The sequence below is a fragment of the Mesoplodon mirus genome (genome assembly GCF_964341445.2).
Source record: "Mesoplodon mirus genome assembly, chromosome: 9".
Classification (NCBI taxonomy): domain Eukaryota; kingdom Metazoa; phylum Chordata; class Mammalia; order Artiodactyla; family Ziphiidae; genus Mesoplodon; species Mesoplodon mirus.
The window spans coordinates 80,234,521-80,255,304 of NC_138985.1; the positions used below are offsets into that span (position 1 = coordinate 80,234,521).

Sequence of the window (20,784 nt, forward strand, 5' to 3'; positions counted from 1 at the left end):
TGTGTTCTTTGGAAAAAATGTCTATTCAGGTCTTCTGACCATTTTTGACATCAAAATTTTTTTTTTGCTTTTGAGTTATATGAGTTCTTTGTATATTTTGTATATTAGCTCCTTATCAGATATATGATTTGCAATTATTTTCTCCCATTTGGTATGTTTCCTTTTCATTTTGTTGTTGGTTTCCTTTGCTGTGCAGGAACTTTTCAGTTTGAATTGGTTCCACATTTTTTTTTTTTTTTTTTTTTTTTGCCTTTGTTGCTTTTGCTTTTGGTGTCAGATTGAAAAAAAGACCAAGAACTATGTCAAGGAGCTTACTGCTTACATTTTCTTCTAGGAGTTTTATGGTTTCAGGTCTTATGTTCAAGTCTTTAATCCATTCTGAGTTAATTTTTATGTATGGTAGAAGATGTTGGTTTAGTTTCATTCTTTTGCATGTGGCTGTTCAATGTTCCCAACACCATTTATTGAAGAGGCTGCCCTTTCCTCATTGTGTATTCTTGGCTCCTTTGTCATAAATTAGTTGGCCATATATGTGTGGATTTATTTCTAGGCTCTCTATTTACTTCCAGTGATCTATGTGTCTATTTTTATGCCAATACCATACTGTTTTAATTACTGTAGCTTTGTAATATAATTTGAAATCAGGGAGCATGATGTCTCCAGCTTTGTTCTTCTTTCTGAAGGTTGCTTTGGCTATTCAAGGTCTTTTGTGGTTCCATACAATTGTTGGATTGTTTGTTATATTTATGTGAAAAATACCTTTGTAATTTTGACAGGGATTACACTGAATCTGTATATTGCTTTGGGCAGTATGGCTGTCTAAAACTATACCGTCTACATTATCTCTTGATTTTTTTTGTAACTTCTGTGGCTCCTTTAAGATGCTTTTGTTTTATTCTTTCTTCCAGCACTGTCCCCATGTACTAATTACTTGCCCTTGGTAAATTATTTTCTAGGCTTCTAACTAGACTCTAGATTGCCTTCCCATACCTCTGCACCCATTTCTGTCTTTCTGAATGAGTCCTTATAAAGTCAGCTCACCACCAAGTGATTGCTTTGTATAAAACTCTTTAATATTTTTCTGTTTTAAAATCTCTAGCTTGGCCTTCAGTAAAATCAGGCATATTCTGGCTCTCTGTATTTATTCTTCTGCCATCCTCTCCATTCTGAAACCGAGAAATTCTTAACATATGGTCTAGGGAATCTAAGCCCTTTTATGGTGACTGTTAAATCAAAATTATTTTCACGCTCATATTAAGATCTCATTTGTCTTTTTCACTCTTTTCATTCTTCCTCTCTTGTGAATATGCAGTAGAGTTTTCTAGAGGCTAAATGACAATCGACGTCATTGTTCTGATAAGGAATGGAATATGTTCTTGTCTATTCTTGTGATTTAAAAGTCCCTCAGTTTAATAGCTAATAAAGTACTCATAGAAAGAGATCATCCACTTAAGCAGAAGCTTTTTTTGTGAGGGAAGAGGATTCTTGTTAATTTTTAAAAGTATAAAGGTGACCTGAGAGAAAAAAGTTTTAAGAACTTCCATTGTAACCTAATGTGACTATTCCAGTGTTATTTTTTCACAAATATGCTCATATTTTCCTACCTTCCCCTGTTTAAATATCATCTATCTTTAACGTTTAGTGAGATGCTAAGTCCTTCATCAGCCTTTCCTGATCTCCACCTTCACCCAAAACAGTACATAATCATTCTTGTTTATGAACTCTACCTGTAGTACTTCACAGATTTACTCCTACATGAAGTTCTACAAATTTTAATAATAAATTAAAATTTTGGTTACATATACCTAACATAAAATTTACCATTTTAACCATTTTAAAATATATAGTTCAGTGGCATGAAGTACCTTTGCATTTTTGTGCAAACATCACCAGAAGTTTTTTCAACTTGTGAAACTGAAACTCTGTACCCATTAAATAATAACTCCTTATTCCCCCCTCTCCCAGCCCCTGGCAACCACCATTTCACTTTCTGTCTCTGTGAATTTTACTGCTCTAGATATATCATATAAGTGGAATCATGCAATATTTTTCCTTTTGTGACAGGCATATTTTACATAGCACTGATGTCTTCAAGATTCATCTATTTTGTAACATCTGTCAGAATTTCTTTCCTTTTTTAAGGCTGAATAATATTCCGTTGTATACATATATCACATTTTGTTTATTCATTCATCTGCTTATGAACATGAATACGTAAACTGGGATTTTACTTTTCATGTATGGAATTCATTATAATCAAATCAACAAAGCATTATATTTATAGGCTACCTGGTAAGACATGGAGTTAAGGCCATTATGTGATTATAGGTATTTGTGTAGAAGGGAATCTGCTCACATGTGGGGTAATATTAGAACATATTTATTTGACCAGAATCTAGGCAAATAAAAATTCAGATTAAAAATTCAGATTGAGTGCAAACATACTCACATTTTGAAAACTACCACTCAAGTTTCTATGCAAGCTATGCATTAGACTTTGTCAACAAAAATACAACATCTGTCAGAATATAGATATAGTGTTTTAAGAAACAGCATAGTGGGTGCAAACAGCCAGTTCTTTTTTGCTGGGGAAGTGATCCTAGAACTATTGCTTCTGACTTTCTTACAGTTGTTGTTTCTTTAATGTGTTCTGTTAGTGCCACTACTCACTCTGATGATGGGTAATGTCTACACCCCTCACAGGCTAAAATGAAGAAAATCAATTTCAGACTCACAAAGTATCCACAGAAGGCACAGCTTCTATGTCAGTAGGTCACTCATTTTCAGTACTGTGATGCTGTACACTATTATTGCTTTTAAAGAGAAAATTGGAAAAATCATTTGTAGGACTACTCAGGACTATGTGTATGTGTGTCTGTGAGAGGATTATTTTCCAGTGTTTGTTTCTTGATATCCACTGCTATAGATTAGTAGTAGTGCTAAATTATGAGAGGCATAAAAATAAATTAGGGGAAGTAAAATTTTGCTTGTGTTGAGTATATATTATATTGAATATGTATTATAAAGGAATTATGATCAACAATTGAGTACAAAATAATTCTCCCTTTATTTTGGAGCAATCAGACCAATGATTAAATACTATATAAAGATAACACTAGCTTATTGTGTTTATCTGTACCTTTTGTATTTAGATATAATTGACATATAACTGTTTATCTGAACCTTAAATACCAGTGGATATTCTAGGTAAATAAACAAATAATTCATATACTTTATGTAGAAGTTGCTGAGCTTGATATGGTTTAGAGCTTAAGGTATGCCCAGGGGTATACAAGCAGACCAGTATATGGTTGTAAGTTGTTTAGAGGGTCATGCTGTTGATATTTTGAATAGGGATAAAAAGAGAAAATAATTATTTGAGACAAAAGTAACTGTAAAAAGGAAAGTGTTTTACATTTGTAATGAAAGTTAAAGATGCTGGATGAGAAAGTAGAAGTGTTAGTTAAGGATCTCCTTTTCCTTATTTATTAGTACATATTATTCTTGAGTTAAACAGTTTATATTTGATGTGCAAATTACATGATTCTATTGTGTTTGTTTCAGAATTTATTTTAATACCATTAAATTGTGATCCTACTAATATGAATCTCTTAAATGAGTTAATGCAACTCTTTTTAATGTATTTTTAAAAGCCTTTTGGTCCTTCTGTTGTTCATGACTGTCAATAAAACAGGCATTTCAGAATTATATTTCCCCCCACCAGCATTAGGGATACATTTAAGGTTGTCCATCAGAGATTACTTCATTTTATAATCTAGAGCCATATGTTTTTAAAGTAATGATCATTCATTCATTCATTCAATTTCAGACAAATATTTAGAGCTTACTTATGGCAGATACTTTTATTTACAAATAAAAAACTCAAGAAAACAAAAAGAAAAAAATTGTGATCAGTCTTAATGGAAGGAAAGATAATTCTGTAAAGTTGAATTTTCTGGGTTGTATTTGAAGAGTCAACCAGAAACTCCACTTATTTTTAAAACACTGTAGTTGAATATCTCAGTAAACTTTCGAGTTACTATTTATTTTTCCAGAAAATAAACCATATTTATTTGTATCCTACCAAGTATAAGTTTTCATTTATATAATACAGAAATAGCTAGCTTATCTAGAATGCTTCATATTTCTATAACTGACTCAATGATAAATTAATTTTCTCATTCTATGATGTAACACGACCCACACAAATAATAACTGTAGCAGTTCTCTAACCATGTATAAGGTATGTCTCTTTAAATACATTCTCTGAGATTTTGTAGATAAATAGGCCAAATGAGAAAACTGTGTTTTCAAAACACATTCTATCCAGATATCTCAATAAATCTTTGTTAATCCAATAATTCTATGGAAGTTTTGAAAATAAAAATAAATAGTGGAGTTGCTAAAATTAACATTTGAAATGATGGATACAACCACGTTAAGAAAGTATAAAGAGTTTAACTAGTTTCTCCCCTTTCATATAGGTACCTAAGTGCTTAGAAATTAGAACACACTGACAAATAATTCACTTCATCAGGAAAGTTCTTTGTAAGGAAGACTGATATTGGTTAATAAGAATCTAGCACGGTTGAATAATTGATTGAGGAACATTTTCAATAGCTAAGTGAGTATACTTACAAATATTTTTTTCTTGTCTTTGGTATACTTCTGTGGATCTTCAAATGGTACCCCTGAAATGGTTTTGTAAAATGTTAGGCTTGATATGCTGTGAAGAGTACTTTAAGATAATTCAGAAAAGTGTATGAGAATGGGATTTTGGATTTCCTGCTGAATTTCCAGGGATATATGTTTAACTGTTGTGAATACCTGGTGAGCTTCTTGTCAGTTTGGTTTGGTATCTGGGAAGCTCCAAGCACAGTGCTTACACATCATAAATCCTCAATAAATGTTGGCCTACAGATATGTTTTTGTGGCTAAAAAACATTAGAAAAGAACCCACCAGATTATACTTGGAATCCAGTTCCCTACAGATTCTCATCTAAATAAAAATACACAGAAAAGGGTATAGTGCTGTCAAGTTGGTGCTCTCCTCTGTCTATTTTCAAGCTGTATTTACTTGAATATTTGAAAAAACAGTGTTTTGTAAAGTTTCTGGCAATATATTCATATAATCACAATCTCTTTTTCAATTCTAAAACTAATGATGCTTTTGTGATTTTTAGCTCACATAAATTTTATCACTTGTTGACCCTGATAATTTGCTTTATTTCACACTGTATTGTAGTAAAATATCCACCAATTTTTGATCAAAAAAATAGAAAGAAGAATTGGCATAATAGATAGTTTTATGGATTATTTCTTAGTGATTTGAATGCATTGGGGGCCTTTATATGAATCTCATCTTAGAGTTATAAGCATTCACCCAGGGCATAGAATAAACTCCCAGAATCAAATGATGATTAAGAGTTATTGTCAGCAATAAATAAACAACATAAGAGTTAGCTATCAGATAAACGATGACTGTTCTTTTAGTGAAAGAAGAAAAAAAGAAAGAGAAGGTAATGTTTTTATTAAAGCTGCCAGCCTGAAATCTGAACAACCAATATTGAATTAGATATGAGATTATGTAAGAAAATTCAATCAAAGCATTTTGTTTCATAACTTACATAGCTGTGTTGTTTTACTTTAATAAATGTATGGAATAGCTTCTGTAAATAGATGAATTAAGTACACCTGTGAAGTAAGCAGAATTGAAGGGAGATTCAGTACTGTAAAATGGGCATACCTCTTCAGCTGATCTAGCTTCTTTGAACCTACCTTCTGACTTTATTGACTTCAGAATCCATTGCTTGACCCAGTGCATTCCAGTGGAAGTGATTTTCTTAATCATTGCTCTCAACATGTACACACTGCTGTATTTAAAAGGATAACCAACAAGGACCTACTGTATAGCACAGGGAATTCAGCTCAGTGTTATGTGGCAGCCTGGATGGGAAGGGAGTCTGGGGGAGAATGGATGCATGTATACGTATGGCTGAGTCGCTTTGCAGTGTACCTGAAACTATCACAACATTGTTAATCGGCTATACTGCAGTATAAAATAAAAAGTTAAAAAAAAACATTGCTCAATTCAAGTTGCATTTCATTCAAGAACTTATACTTTCTGAAAAAAATTTTTTTTTAAATTTTCGATTCTGGGTAGATTAGGTTAGACGATAGAAGTATCTCAGTGTTGGTGGAACTTCAGCTGAATATTCAATTTGAGAAAACAGAAGTATTGAATAAAAAGCTGTGGATAGGCAGGAAGTAAGAGGTTCGTAAATTTAAGTAGCTTTAATATTAATTTAGCATTTATGAAACAAATACTGTATCCTGGGTGACAATATGCTGGTGTTACCCTTGAAAATTTTTTTTTTTTTTTTTTTTTTTTTTTTTTGCGGTATGTGGGCCTCTCACTGTTGTGGCCTCCCCCGTTGCGGAGCACAGGCTCCGGATGCGCAGGCCCAGCGGCCATGGCTCACGGGCCCAGCCGCTCCGCGGCATATGGGATCCTCCCAGACCGGGGCACGAACCCGTATCCCCTGCATCGGCAGGCGGACTCTCAACCACTGCGCCACCAGGGAGGCCCCTCCCTTGAAAAATTTTTATGACAAACGTCATTATGTAGAGGATTCTCCTTATTGATAAATGCATTGTATTGTGGTAGAAGCCAAGAGAACTGGTATAAGATTAGGACTATGAATTTGTCAAGGAAGCGATTTGGGGATGGAATCATTTGACAAGTGGTTGAGAAAACATGAAATTTCCAAGTCATCCAGGCTTATCAGACTCCTTATATAGTTGTGGCTATGGATCCCTCAAAGGACTGGGAAATCCTACAACTCCCAATACGTTAAATCTTTCTTACATCCTTTAAAAGGCTTTCCCTAAGCTTGGAGTTCTGGTTCTCTAGACTGCCTGCATCATGTTTCTTTTGGTTTGAAAAGAGTTGGACCAAGCATCTCCAGCATCAAGAAAGCAGCTGCAGAGTCATTTTCATCCACGTTAAGGTTGTCCACTTACTTCTCCAAGCCCTGTTTACAGACTTGAGCATTATGTTATTTTTTTTTGAAAATGAGACCTTCTTGTCACTGAAAACAGGAGAGGAAAATTAAAAAATTATAGATCCAGGGATTTGCTCTGAAGGTCATAAATGTTGATCTGCTATTAAACTTGGTATCCATATTAATAAAAACAATTATTGGTCAACATCAAAAGGAATGAGCATACTTATTTTCTTATACAAGTAAAACGGAAAGGAGGGAATTACCATAATAGGAAGGGATGAGCAAGAGAATAAAAGGAAACAGAGAAAGAAAGCACTTTTGTCTGATGCATTTTTTAAGGTTTAGGCATTGTACTACAATGAAGGGCGTGAAAGGAAATCTGATCTCTGTGTTCTTTGTAATATAAGTGTTTAAACCTGCTTTACTAATTCTACTAGTAGCATTCTTGAATTTTTCTTTGCCATTTTCCTCTAATTTAGTCTTATACTCTCAGTCAAAAACAACAATAAAAACTACAGTGGTTTTTGAAGAAATTCTCTTTTATTAACTTAGTGCTGTGTTTTTTGAGCTCCCACTGAGCACATGCCTCTGTAGAACTAATTAGTCACCTCTAGCCTGTGTTTGAACCCAGGAGCTTGTTTTCAACCTATTACCTATGGTTGTAAAAGTTTTTGAATTTAGGGTCAGAATTCATACTTTAATTTTATTGCCTGAAGTGCTTTTTCCCCTTCTCCAGTTTTTAATGTTTTACTCTATTAGTAATGGTGTCAAGAGTACTGTGTGGTTTTTCTTTCTTCCACAACCTGTTAGAAATAGTAAACAGTATTCATGTTATTTTGGAATTTATTATTCAGTTTGATTTATAGAAGCATATATTTGAATGTTTATGATTTATATGACTTTAATAGTTCTCATTCAAATAACTGACAATTATTATTATAAAATAGCTCCACTAAGCTTGAAGGTTTTTTTAATGAAAGTTACGTGTTGTGTGAAAAGTGAGTTATGCTCACTTGATGAGCCTTTTTTCTAACTTTAAATGTCATCAAAAGTATTTACTTCCAGTAATTTTTTTATAAAACATAGAGAAAAATTTAAATATACTCAAAAGTCTCCAGCTTTTAGAATATAAGAATTATTCTTTTTGTTACTTCATGAGAAATTCAGAAGGGCATTTTGTTCCAATTGAGACAGAGGTGTCACCTTCTACTCCTGCCACATAAATAATTATTTTCACAAGACAAATTGCTGTTATAGTTGGTATCACCCCATGCTTACTTTTGCTTACACGGTATCACATTTTAACTTAGGATCTATCTTTGGCTTCGGGGAATATCATTCATTCAGAAGCATATTTATTGCATGTTTAACCAGTCCTTCAGCGGTCAGCAGAGAGAATATCTTTTATCTCTGTGTCTCCAGCAGATAGCAAATCTGGTACTTAGGAGGTGTTCAGTAACTGCAATGACTGAAGCGGAAGAAAGTCTTTTATGCAATTAACCATTGTTGTTCAGCAGATCTAAAATTTTGGTTATGCAGGATAAATAGATTTTAGAGAACTGCAGTACAGCATTATGCCTACAGATAACTGTACTGTATTGTGCACTTAGAAATTTATTGAGCCAATATCTCATGTTAAATGTTCTTACTACGATGAAGAATAGAAACAAATGAAATTTGATTTTAAAGTGTTTTTACGTATTTGTGTAAATATGGTCATGTATTTTTACACAGTTCCACCTGGCAGCTCTGACTTTTGCTCTGGGTGAAGTCCAAGAGAGCAGAATCCTTTATGTAACTGACCTAGCATTACTTCTACCTTTAAATTAATTAATGCTCATTGTAGTGAGCTCTCTATATTTCTGTGGGCAGTTTCACAGCATTTAGCCTTTGCAGAACCAGCTTTAAAAAATCTTAGTTATGTCCTTTCTTGATATTTGCAGCATCTGTACAAAATGATAATGGTATGATGTTCCTCTCATGTAAATGCCTGATGCAAAAAGAAAAAATGCTGGTTGCAAAACACCTTCCAAACCCTTCATAAATTTTGGTAGGAATGGAATAACTATTCATATAGAATATGGACTCCCTTCTGAATAATTTTAAAAAACCTTTCCCCATTCCTCCAAAGCCTATGATTGTTTCTTTTATGCTATTAGCGTATATCCACATTGCCCAACAACTGGACTTAAACCTGTGAGTTTGTTGCTCTGCCGGGGTTTGGTTGTTTATTTTCTCTTCCCTGAAAGGTTGGTTATACTATCAGCCTTTGTAACCAATGGTCAATTATTACATTCTCAGATGTGGTTATAGTTCACTAGTTTGTTTTGAGATAAGAAAATAATTCTTAGGTTTCACCATTCTCTGAGAAGACCTATGCTGAATGTTCAAAATTATAACCACATCTGTGTGAAAACAGTATCTAAAATGTTAGTGTAATTTTTACTTTTGAATGTCAATTACACATTATGACCTATATAACAAATGCATTTTGTTTATTCAGATTTTGAGTATATTTTTCCAAATCGTGATGTTCACTAGACAGAGGATTTTGTATTATGCTATTTTGCAGTAGAATTCAAAAGACACTTTTTTTACACTTAAGGTTTGCACAATGTATTTTTCTCTCTTGTTTAGAAAACAATTGAATGATAGTATTTCTTTTAGGACATATCTTCATTTTTGTTAATTAAAAGACAGGAGAGTAGAAACAAAGAGTTCCAAGTAACACATTAGAAAACTAAATCTCTTTCTTGAGTATCCAGGAGTTCCTAGGAAAATATAAATACAGCAAAATTAAACCACCTAGTAATTGTTCACTTCATCTAATACAGTTCCTTAAAAGAAGACAGTTCAAACTCTCTGGGAATGTTTGAGTGATGCCGTCCTCTCCTACCACAGCGAACCTTAAATAAATTTGTAATCCAGTTTAAAAGGCTAGAAGAAATTAGAAAAGGGAGTGTTTGTAATTGTGAACTTTTATCCAGGACATCTTTGAGTGTCTTAGCTTAAATTGGATGCTGCCCCTGTGTGTATATACATACACACACATACACACATCATATTTCTCAACACACTGAAATCATCATCCTTTACATATTCTTCATTGTACTGCACACTACATGAGAGCAGGGCTGTGGCTTTATCTCAGAGCCCAGACAGTGCCTGGCATATAGTCAGCAACCAATCCACGCATGTGAATGTGTAAATGTAAGAGAATCCTAATTTGCCTCTCTGGCTCTGCTTTTGCCTTGTCCAATTTCTTAGTTTTCTTTACTGACTTAAGTTTTTTTTTGTTTCTTTGTTTTTTTTAATTAAGCTTTTTCCCCCTTATCCAGTTAAGTGATCATTTGATTCTTAAGTTATCATTTGGTATATAATTAAGTGATCATTATGATCACTGTGATCAATATTCTATGACATGTTTTGTTTTTTCTTGAGGTTTAAGTTACTAAAATAACATATGCTTATTAAAATAAAATCTGTATGCTGCAATGATGATATGTTCTTTGTTTATTTTTAAAGTTAGCTTCTTGCTTTTTCTTTTGTATTTAAAATTGACTTTGGTCAAAGAAATACATGCACAGAGTTAAAAAAATCAAATAAAACAGAAGGCTTATTATAATGAAAAATAGCAGACCTCTGCCGTGTACCTTCCCACTGCCCAGTCCAGCTATACAGAGGCAACACGTTTCTGGTGTTTACATCCATAGTTTTAACTGATATTCTTATTGCTATTTCTTGATTTATCAGTTTTCAACATTAATTTTGATTAATGAAAATGGAGAAATTAGTGGGAGAGAAAGGCATGTCAATAAAAAAGTGAAATTAAAACTAAGCTGATATAGGCTGTACTAGAGCTCAGCACAGGGTGTTTTGGGTCCATAAAAAGCAGGTTGACATTTTAGGTCTTCCAGATTGCTTTTAAGAATAGCTGTATTGTTTATGCTTCCATCAGCAGTAAACAAGAGAGTGCTGGTCTTTCTGCATTCTTGCCAACACTAGGTAGAATCCAACATTCAAATTTATGTTATTCTGATGACAAGTGGTGTCTCATTGGTTTTTAATTTGCATCTTCTTGATAACAAGTGACTTTGAGCATTTTAAACTATACTTGAGAGCTATTCTGTCTTCCCCTTCTAAGAAAGTATACCGTTTTAAGTTTTTTGCTTATTTTTCTATTAGCTGCCTCTGAGTATTTATTCTAATATTGATTCCTTGTTTGTGTTAGGTCTTCTCTCAGTTTATCTGTGAAATTTACCTATGGTATTATTCACTGAAAAATTCTCATTTTGACTTAGCCAAATCCATCAATTTTATGCCTCATTATTTATGCTTTTTGGGTCTTATTTCAGAATTGCTTTTTACTTCTAATTCTCAGAAAGACTCGCCTAAATATTTTCTATTAGCTTTGGAAAGATAACTTTCACATTTAAAACTCTTTAATCTAGGTGGAATCCAAATTTGTATATGGTGTGAAATAAGGAGCTAAGTTTACTTTTTGCCATAGTCTGAGACTATTTTTCTTTCTCCATACAATAAGTCAATAGCAACCTTTCCTTTTACTTTTGATATCATCCTTATCATACATAAAGTTACTATTGATATGTGGATTTATTTCTGAACTCTATATCTCAGTGTCCGTCCCCGGCCTTGTATTGTATCCTAACATTTGGTAGAGTGGGTTCCTTCTCTTTGCTCTTTATTTTTTAATTTAACTTTGATAATGATAGACCTTTTATAGCATATACTTTAAAATGTGTTTTTAGGTTTTCTTTAAAAATCTAGAACTTATAGACTGATATAGGAAAAATTGATATCCATGAATACAGGAAGGGGGGGAAATAAGCCAATATGGAGTTAGGAAATAATTTAGACTGTTATATTTTAATAAGAAATCTTTTGGTGGCATATAGCTGGCAAGAAATAATTATGGAAGAAAGATTAACACAAGGAAAGTCAAGGGTGGAGCCTGCTCCTATGCAAAATTTTGTCATTGAGAGAAATATAGAGAACAGAAGCAATAGAGGAAGAATGCTAGAATGTTAACAACAGGAGTTTGAATTACCTACATTTCTGTGACTTTGAGTTACCTAATACTTAAGATGAACTAAAACAGTGATTTCAAGTTATGCTTTTCAGTGTAACTAAAGCTTCGTGGAATACCTCCAAGGCAACTGAGGAGAGACTAGTGGTGGAACTGAGTATTTGGGGTCCTGATTCAACCAGAATGTTTCGTTTCTATCTGTTTAATTAATTGACCTCTCCCTAAGATTGCATTGGAAGAAAGAATTTTTAGCCAAAAGTGTTTGGACATAATTTAAATAAAATTACTGAAATGCCTAAATGTTCAACAGATATGGCATATGATGTCATTCATCATTTTCAATGCCTGTGGCAGACATTGCTAATTGAACAATTAGCAGACTTAGTAGACTTAGATTTAGTAGACTTAGATTTAGTCTTCCTACAGCTTTTCGTGTGGTCCCTACCAGTCAGAGTTGTTTTATGAGTCGAAGTCCATTTACTATCTATACACTAAGTCCTATCATTTTGTTGGACCTTCAGAACACTTATTTTAGCCTAAGAAATGTATGAGCTAAATCATTCAGATTAAAGAAGTAAGAGACTAGAAAAGAGAGTGGTTAAATAGGAAATGGGTATGGAAAATATAAATTCAAATAAGTATTAGGGTAATAACCCTTACATTGTGATTATAAGAAGAAAATGCTTACTACCAACTTGTTAATTGTGGAAAGGCCTACAAAGCTCATTAAGTATGTGCTGAAGAGGCAGTTGAAATCAGCCATGTTTTCAGTTGGGAACCTTGAGACATAAATTATTTTATTCTATAAATTGCAAAATTTAATCATCAAAAGTTTAAACTTGGCAAATCAATGTAAGAGTCGGAAGTAAAATCTGCATTTCTTAGAAATGCATCTAGTGCTGCTTCTGCAGTCCTTGCCTTGTACCAATCAATGGATTTAAAATTCTCTAAATTAAAATGTAGAAAAGTAATTTTATACACGTTTGAAGACTCACAAAGCAATGAATGCATTATGCTTATTTGAGGTTGAATGTGTTTTATGTTCTGTGAAGTCATGGAACTAATTGGGACATAAATGCAAACTTAATTTTCAAAGCAGTGACAATTATTTGTCTCTGTTAACAGGGCTACTCTAATGTGATGCTGGGATTGAATTTACCTAGGGCTCCATATCAAGGTTGACTCAAAAGTCTTGCGGAAGATCTGGAAGAAATAGGTAAGTGGTCTTTTGGTGATAAGTCTCTTTTGTTCGTTGTGCTTATTTTTGTTTTTCTAACACTTATTTTGTCCTTTAATTTTTGGGTTAAATATCTTTGCCCAAAGGTTAAAAAAATTGTCAGTGAACCGTAGAGACATATCAAGGATGGCACTGTCTCTTTGTTGGGTTTTTCGTTTCACGCCTTGCTGTGCTCCTTCTTCCTTTTAAAACTGGTCTCACTTTGTTTTTGAAAATTAACACAAATTTACGTGGAATGTGAATCTGGTTTTGAAATATTGAAAGGAAATTACTAGACAAGAAAAGTGCTTGGAGTATTTTCTGTTACCATTTTGCTGGCCTTTTATACCGATGTTTTCAATATTATTTTATTAAGGCCCGGGTGATATTGAGGTTTTGGGGAGGATCTAGAAATGTCAGCAACTAAAGAGTAGAATACTAGTAATGATTTTTTCTTGAAAGTTTAATTTTTTTAAATAAACTTTTTGAGATCTAGCAAGTCAGCTGTTTAGAAAGCATTTGTTTACTTTTTAATGTTATACTTCTTTGAATCTAATGGTAGTTTTCCTTGATATTTACAATGTCAATTTAGATAACTTTAAATCCATTGTTTGGTACAAAATAAGGACCACAAAGACAGCATGAGTTGCATTTCCAAGAAATGCAGACTTTATCTCCCACTCTTACTCTATAATGTTTCTGTGAAATTAGTTTTTAAGTGTCATTCTTGACTATGGTATCAATCAAGCAGTGTGTTATAGGTGGCCAAATCTGTAATAATATACTTATAAAAAGAAAACTGAAAGAAATTCTAGATGAATTTACATCATTTTTCTCTCTAGTCTTTACCCCCAAAGAGAGGGGAACCCTGGTGCCCTGACTTCTTCAGATTTCTTTTTTTATTGCCCATTCCACCCCAGAATTCTTTATCAAGGGGGTTTACCGTAAGTGTAGGAAGTGTCTCAGGATCCTCACCAGAATTCTTTATCAAGGGGTTCACCATAAGCGTAGGACAGTTCTCAGGATCCTCACTGCGATGACTGCATTGCTCTAAACTTTTCTAAAACTTTCTGTAGATAGAGACTCCATATCTTCCCTGAGAGATTTTTGTCAATGTGCTTGAATTATATAGTCAACTATTTCTCAGGTACTGTTTTGCCTATGGAATTTTTCTTGTTCTGTACCAACTTTATAATTTTGTCAGACATGCAAACAAAACGATTCCGCATTTATTTAGCATGTAAGATTTTTGAAACACTTTGGCAACTTTTTACTTCATTTTGCTCTTTCATTAAACTTATTAATTTTACTCTTGCATTGCTTATGATGTAAGTAAGGTTGACATTATTATTCATTGTTTAGTAAGTGGAGAAACTAAAAGACAAAGAATTTCAATGACTTGGGAAAAGTAGTATAGCTTGTTGTGATCTTATAGCTAATAATGGACTGTTATGTGTTATTAGAACCCATACCTGCTTATGCTCAGTCTTTCTTTTTTCTGAGTTAGTGATTTATGCTTACTATAGACAATGGTTATGTTGATATATCCCGTCGTTGTAAGACCTTTTATATTTAAATTCTCATTTGTTGAGTAGTAACAGGACGTTTGTTTTAGTAATAGCCGGGGGATTTTAGGTTTATAAGTAAGAGTTGCCCGACAGTGAACATCATGGAACCATGAAAGAAATGACTTTTAGGAAATAGAGAGTCTTTTTCCCGGAAGGGTACATAATTGTGTATGTATGAAAATACATAGCCATTTTCAAGAAATACTAATTTTCTTCTTCCCTTACCACTCCTCTGTTCCTTTCCCCCAGAAATCCCTAAAGTAAATACTTGGTTGAATCTTCCTATTTTTGAACAATTATGCCCATTTTACCTCTCAGAGAGGTTACAGAACCTGACCTAGGTTATACTTCTAAAATGGGAACTAAAATATTTCACACAACTTCCAACTGAGAGTGTTTGTGTATATTGGTAAATGGTTAGTTGAGTGTGTATATGTATGTGTATATTTTACTTCATGGTATTTACAATTATTTCCAGAGTTTCTATTGTAAGAATATTAAATCCAAGTAAAAGATCAGTTTTAGTTATTTCAGTGGAGTAGAAATAAACTTCATTCACATACTTATAGAAAATTGCTGTAAGTTTCATAAATACTTGCTAAAAATTAGGCATCATGACTGACAAAATATTTGCTGTAATTTCATATTATTGAAAAGTAAATGAACTGTACAGGAAGATGATTTGGCCTAGGAGGGGCTGGGCAAGTGTTCAAATACATGGTGTGCATACATTTCTTGGCAAAAGGAAGCAGAGTGAATAAGACTGTAAACAAAGAGGCTATATAGAGTGTAGCTGTTGAGAATGTAAGCTTGGAAATCAGATTGTCTAGATTTGAATTATGGTTCCAAAACAAACCTACCATATGTGAAACCTTAGACAAGTCATTTAACTCTCTAACACTTAATTTCTGAATCTGGAAAAAAGAGATAGTAGTACCTACTTTATAGAATCAATTTGAGGACTAAATGTTTGAATACATATAAAGGCCATAGTAAGCATTTTTTTTAAAGTTAGCTGTTGTTTTGTTCCCCATTATATTAATCTCAAAGTTTGACTGTATTATCCAGGCCACCTGGTCAGTATCCAGAATAGCATTCTAACTTTGGTCCATGAAATGGTAAAAAGGAACTAATTTGTAAATGTACGTTCTGTGATTTGATTAGCATGTGCATTAGTTTTTGATTTCTATATAAGATGTTACATATTTTAAAGCTTAAAACGACATACATTTATTATCTTAACAGTTTTCGCAGGTCAGGAGTCCAGGCATGGCTTAGCTCAGGATCTTACAAGGCTACTCAAAATATTGGCCAGGCTGCATTTTCATTTGGAGTTCAGGATCCTCTTCCAAACTTACTGGGCTTTGGCCGAATCTAGTTCATTGCATTTGTAGGACTGAGATCCTCAGGTCCTAGAGGTTATCCACAGTTCCCAACCATGTGGCCCGCTCCATATGCAGTTCACATCATAGTTGCTTGCTTCTTTAAAGTCAGTAGGAGAGTTCCTACTAAATACTAGCAAAATAGAACCATATATGTATGTGTGTGTATATGTATTAACATAACCATTGAAATAACATCCCATAAGCTTTGCCATATTCTGTTAGAAGCAAGTCACAGTCCTGCCTACATGCAAGGGGAGGGAATTATACAGGGCATGAATGTGGGGACCACACTAGAGTCTGTCTGCCACAACGTGTTGAATTTCTTAATTTAAAATTCATTTAACCTATTATTTTAGGGTTTTTTACAATTATGTAAGATTTAATAAAAAAGGAATATTGTCACTAACTGTAAAATTTTATTCTCAGTTATGTTCACAGTATAAATCCCAGCAGGCCATTCCTCCCTGCCTAATACTGATCCATTATTTTAAGCTGGCTAACCACCAGACTAAAACAGCCTGCCCTGGTATTTAATACTCTCCAGGATCTGACAAAACCCCAGTATCCGACATTTCCTCCCCATTACACTGTTATGTATACCTTGAACTACATGCCTTACACTTGCCCACATCTTTGTCGATGCATACCCTACTGTTTCTTTCCCTTTCTCCATGCCTGTAATGCACATTTACATCTCTACTTCTTCCATTACATACTTCCTATTTCTTTCCTCCTTTTTAGCCAACCCAGGACTTTTCCTGCATAATATCATGTGTGTATTTCCTGTAGCCTTGCACAAAATAGTATCTTAAAAAATATTCTCTAAATATATGAAATACCTCCTTGATTCAGAACAGTGGTTGATTTGAGAATCATATTTCAAAGGATGTTCTTTATAAATTATCCACTCTTACACTGACTCAGTAATCTGAAGTGTACCTCAGTCAACCCTTAAATGACCTTTAGGAATCCAGTACAACTTACATATTTGGAACTGATTGCACATGGGAAGAATGTGAATGATTATTGTCCAGAGGGTGGGCTGTGGTAGGCAGCCTCTAAAATGGTCCTTAATGATCCTCATCTCCTAGTTTTCATACAATTGTATTTTTCCCTCCCACATTTACCAGAGTTGCTCCTTCTTGCTGATAGAATAGAATATGGTACAAGTGATGGGATTTTGCTTTTCAGATTGGGTTATACAAGATATTAGGACATCTGTTTTGGGTGTTCTTTCTTGTTTCTGTTTCTTTCTCTCTCTCTCTCTCTCTTTCCCTTCCTTCTTCCCTCTCTTCCTTCCTCCTCCCCTTTCTCCCTCTCTTTCTCTTCCTTCCTCCTTCCTTTCCTTCCTCCCTCTTTCCCTCCCTTCCTTTCTCTCTCTTTCACTCTCTCTCTCTCCTTTCCTCCTTCCCTCCCTCTCTCCTTCCCTTTCTTTCTCTCTTTCTCTCTCTCTCCTTTCCTCCTTCCCTCCCTTCCTCCCTCCTTCCCTTTCTCTCTCTTTCTCTCTTTCACTCTGTCTCTCACTCTCAGTCTCATGACCTGTTCTGGGGGAGGCTAGTTGCCTTGGAGAGATCCATGTGGTGAGGATCTATGCCCTCTTGCCAATAGACATGGAGGAACTGGCAATACCCTGCATCTTCTTGAGGAACCCTGAGCCTAAGCCACCCAGCTGAACTACTCCTGGATTCCTGATCCTCAGAAAATGTGTGACATAATAAATGTGTTTTTTTTTTTTGTCAAAACCTGCTAAATTTGGAGGTAATTTTTTTATGTAACAGTAGATAATTAATACATTTTATAATATATTACCCCTAAAAATTATTTCCACTTATTTCATTACTGGCCTGGACTTTGCAGGGAATACAAGGATTAAAGGTATACTGGATATGTTGTCTCTAAAGTAAATGTAATGGGGTAGGCATGCATGTTTATAAGAAAGTGAGCCAAGTGAGAAGAAAATGTGAAACGTTTAGGTTTCACCTGGAATACTGATTTTATAATACGCAGAGGCCACTTTTAGTCTCTTATTCATTGATCACATTAGTGTTGGAGAGTCATGCTTCCTCAGGACTGGGTGGGTATGGGTACTGGTCTGGTACTGGTTTTCTTATAGAAGAGCTGTTTGGAATAGTTAAAAACACTCTTACCTTTACAGAATCTGAGTTCAAAGAATCTATTCTACTAATCTGTCATGCTAGTTTTCCATTCTTCTCCTTTAATGTCCTCATAGAGTTGTAAAGAATAGCGTTACACGAAAGCATCTAGATATATGTACACATAATTGGGGTGCTGTACTTTGAAATGTTAAATTAGAAAAATAATACATTTGGTCTCCAGAAAAGTGAGTTGAGAAGTATGTATCAGCAAGTAATAGAACAACATTTTTGTATAAATTCACATTAAACCATCATTCCAAATTTCCCTCCTATTGATTATATTGTGATGATAGAACCTGGGCAAAAATACAGCATTATATTAAAAAAACCGAAAAAATGGAAATTTGTTCCTATAAAAAAGAGAGTTTACATTTATAGTTTTAAATTTGTGGGTTGGAGTGATCCAGTAGTAAAATTTTTGAAACCATTATACAAAATAGCAAAATATGGATTTTTAACTGGCCTGCTTTTCAATTCAACTGAACATTAAGTACTTTTGTAATGGTCTTATTTGCTGGGAAGAGCACCATTACAATAATCTGCTTTTTACAGCCCATCTCAAATATGAACCAGCATCACTCATTACAAAGTTTGTACTTTGGGAGACATTTTCACGGCATCTAACAGGACTGCCCCACATTTCTTGGAATTCATCTTTAATGATATCATTTTCCAAAATGAGTTGTTGCTCAAACGTACTGACTGTTTTGTGGTTAAAATCTAATCCAGCGGCTCTATTTAAAATGTCATACACATTTGTAAGGAAGGGTGCACTGAAACTACTGTTGTATAAGTGATTGCATAAAAATGTTATAGAAGAAATGTTATGCAGCTTGAGTGTTTTTAGGGTTTTTTTCCCCCTCTATAATATCCGAAGGGTGAATATGAGACTTCATTTTTAACTGTTGGCATTTCAAGTTTTTACTAGTGGCAGCTGGAGTACAGAGGACTATTACTGTAGGTGTCATGTAAAATAAAGTTAGTCTGAAGCCTCCTTTTAGCTGTCAGCCTTACTAAGGAGTTCTTCATGTGTTGAACCCAGCACCTGGTATTGTGTAAGCGATGCTTGGGATAGCCTGGGGAGAGAGCTTTCTTTCTCTTCACTGTGGCTTTATTAGGCCTGCTCTGCCTTATCCAACTTTCTAACTGCAACTCAGAGCACAGTAGGTCTAATATAGATTGACGCCTTTGCCTGAAGACTGATTGAAACCTGTGTCTCAGAGTTGCTAATGCTCACTGAACCATTTTATTGAAGATAAAGTAAATAAAATAGATTGCCGTATGAGAATTCTCTGAAATCAAATGGAATAATTTGGCAGGTTTAAGCCCATGAAGAAGGCAAAGCAGTGAAACAGATGTGAATACTCCTCATGTTCAGTATATCAAGGGAAAAATATTCTTGTTATATTGGGCCTAAATATTCATTCTTGTCCATACAATTAAAGGTTAAGCATAAGTCTCAATTGCCGTTTTATTTTTGGTCTTAATCAGTGGGTCCTCTGCATGAAAGTAATATGGATAAGAACTTTTGAGACTACAATACTGTGATGATTTTTTCTTTGTCTTTTTCCAACACTTAAATGCATGGATCAGTAGCCTCAGGGAATTTAATAAATAACACAAATGAATGGATTTGCCAAAGCACACTCTAGATTCATAAGGTTGGAAAATAACAGTAAACCTTAGTCTACTAAAAGATGCTAGTGATCTTGAGTGTTTTATTCATTAATTAAGAGTATGTGTTCACATGAGAACACCCTTTTTTGGACACTATCCTGTGATTTTTTTTTCTTTTTTGAATACAAGTGTTAGGTTTATATAAAGAATTTTAAAATATTTATTTTGTATATATTATCATCTGAAATAATCTTGGAGAGGAATAAAGAAGTTAGAGTGACCTTAGCATCTGGAATTCTATGAGATTTTAATGACAGTAGCATATGATGCCATGATAACATGTATTGACATATTTAATTTGTAAAATACAAGGATCTGAGCACCTGTGTGAAAATGTGTGGAAAGACTGATGCAGGGAAATGAAGATCTATTATTTGATTGCCTGGGTCAGATTAAAAGTAAATATCTATAGAAGAAAAATCAATAAAAGGGTTTTGTTAGAAAAGTTTCTGAACTTGCTAATTAAAGACAGCATTTCTCTTCCACATTATAAAGAATCTGTCACGTTAATAATTTCTTCTGTAATTTCTCTTGTGGCTTCTCCAAATTCAAGATAACTTCAGTTTATACCCTCTTAAATGTTTAGTTCATTTTTTAAAAATCTGCTAATATATTTTATTCATTTATTTCTCAGGTAATGATTCATGCTTAATTTTAGTTATAGTCATTAAATACATGTTTTCTTGTCTCTGGGTACCCAATAGTTTTATCAGTTCTCACAACTATGA

General features: G+C 33.9%; 1 protein-coding gene across 7 annotated transcripts in view; it reads left to right on the forward strand.

The window, feature by feature from the left end:
* FOXP2 (forkhead box P2) overlaps positions 1–20,784 on the forward strand; it is a 533,480-nt gene that overhangs the window by 153,861 nt on the left and 358,835 nt on the right. For all 7 annotated transcript variants that reach the window (XM_082632343.1, XM_082632342.1, XM_082632346.1 and 4 more), the window contains one exon: positions 13,180–13,270. The gene's annotated coding sequence lies outside the window, so the exon portion shown is untranslated. The remainder of the gene's footprint in view (positions 1–13,179; positions 13,271–20,784) is intronic.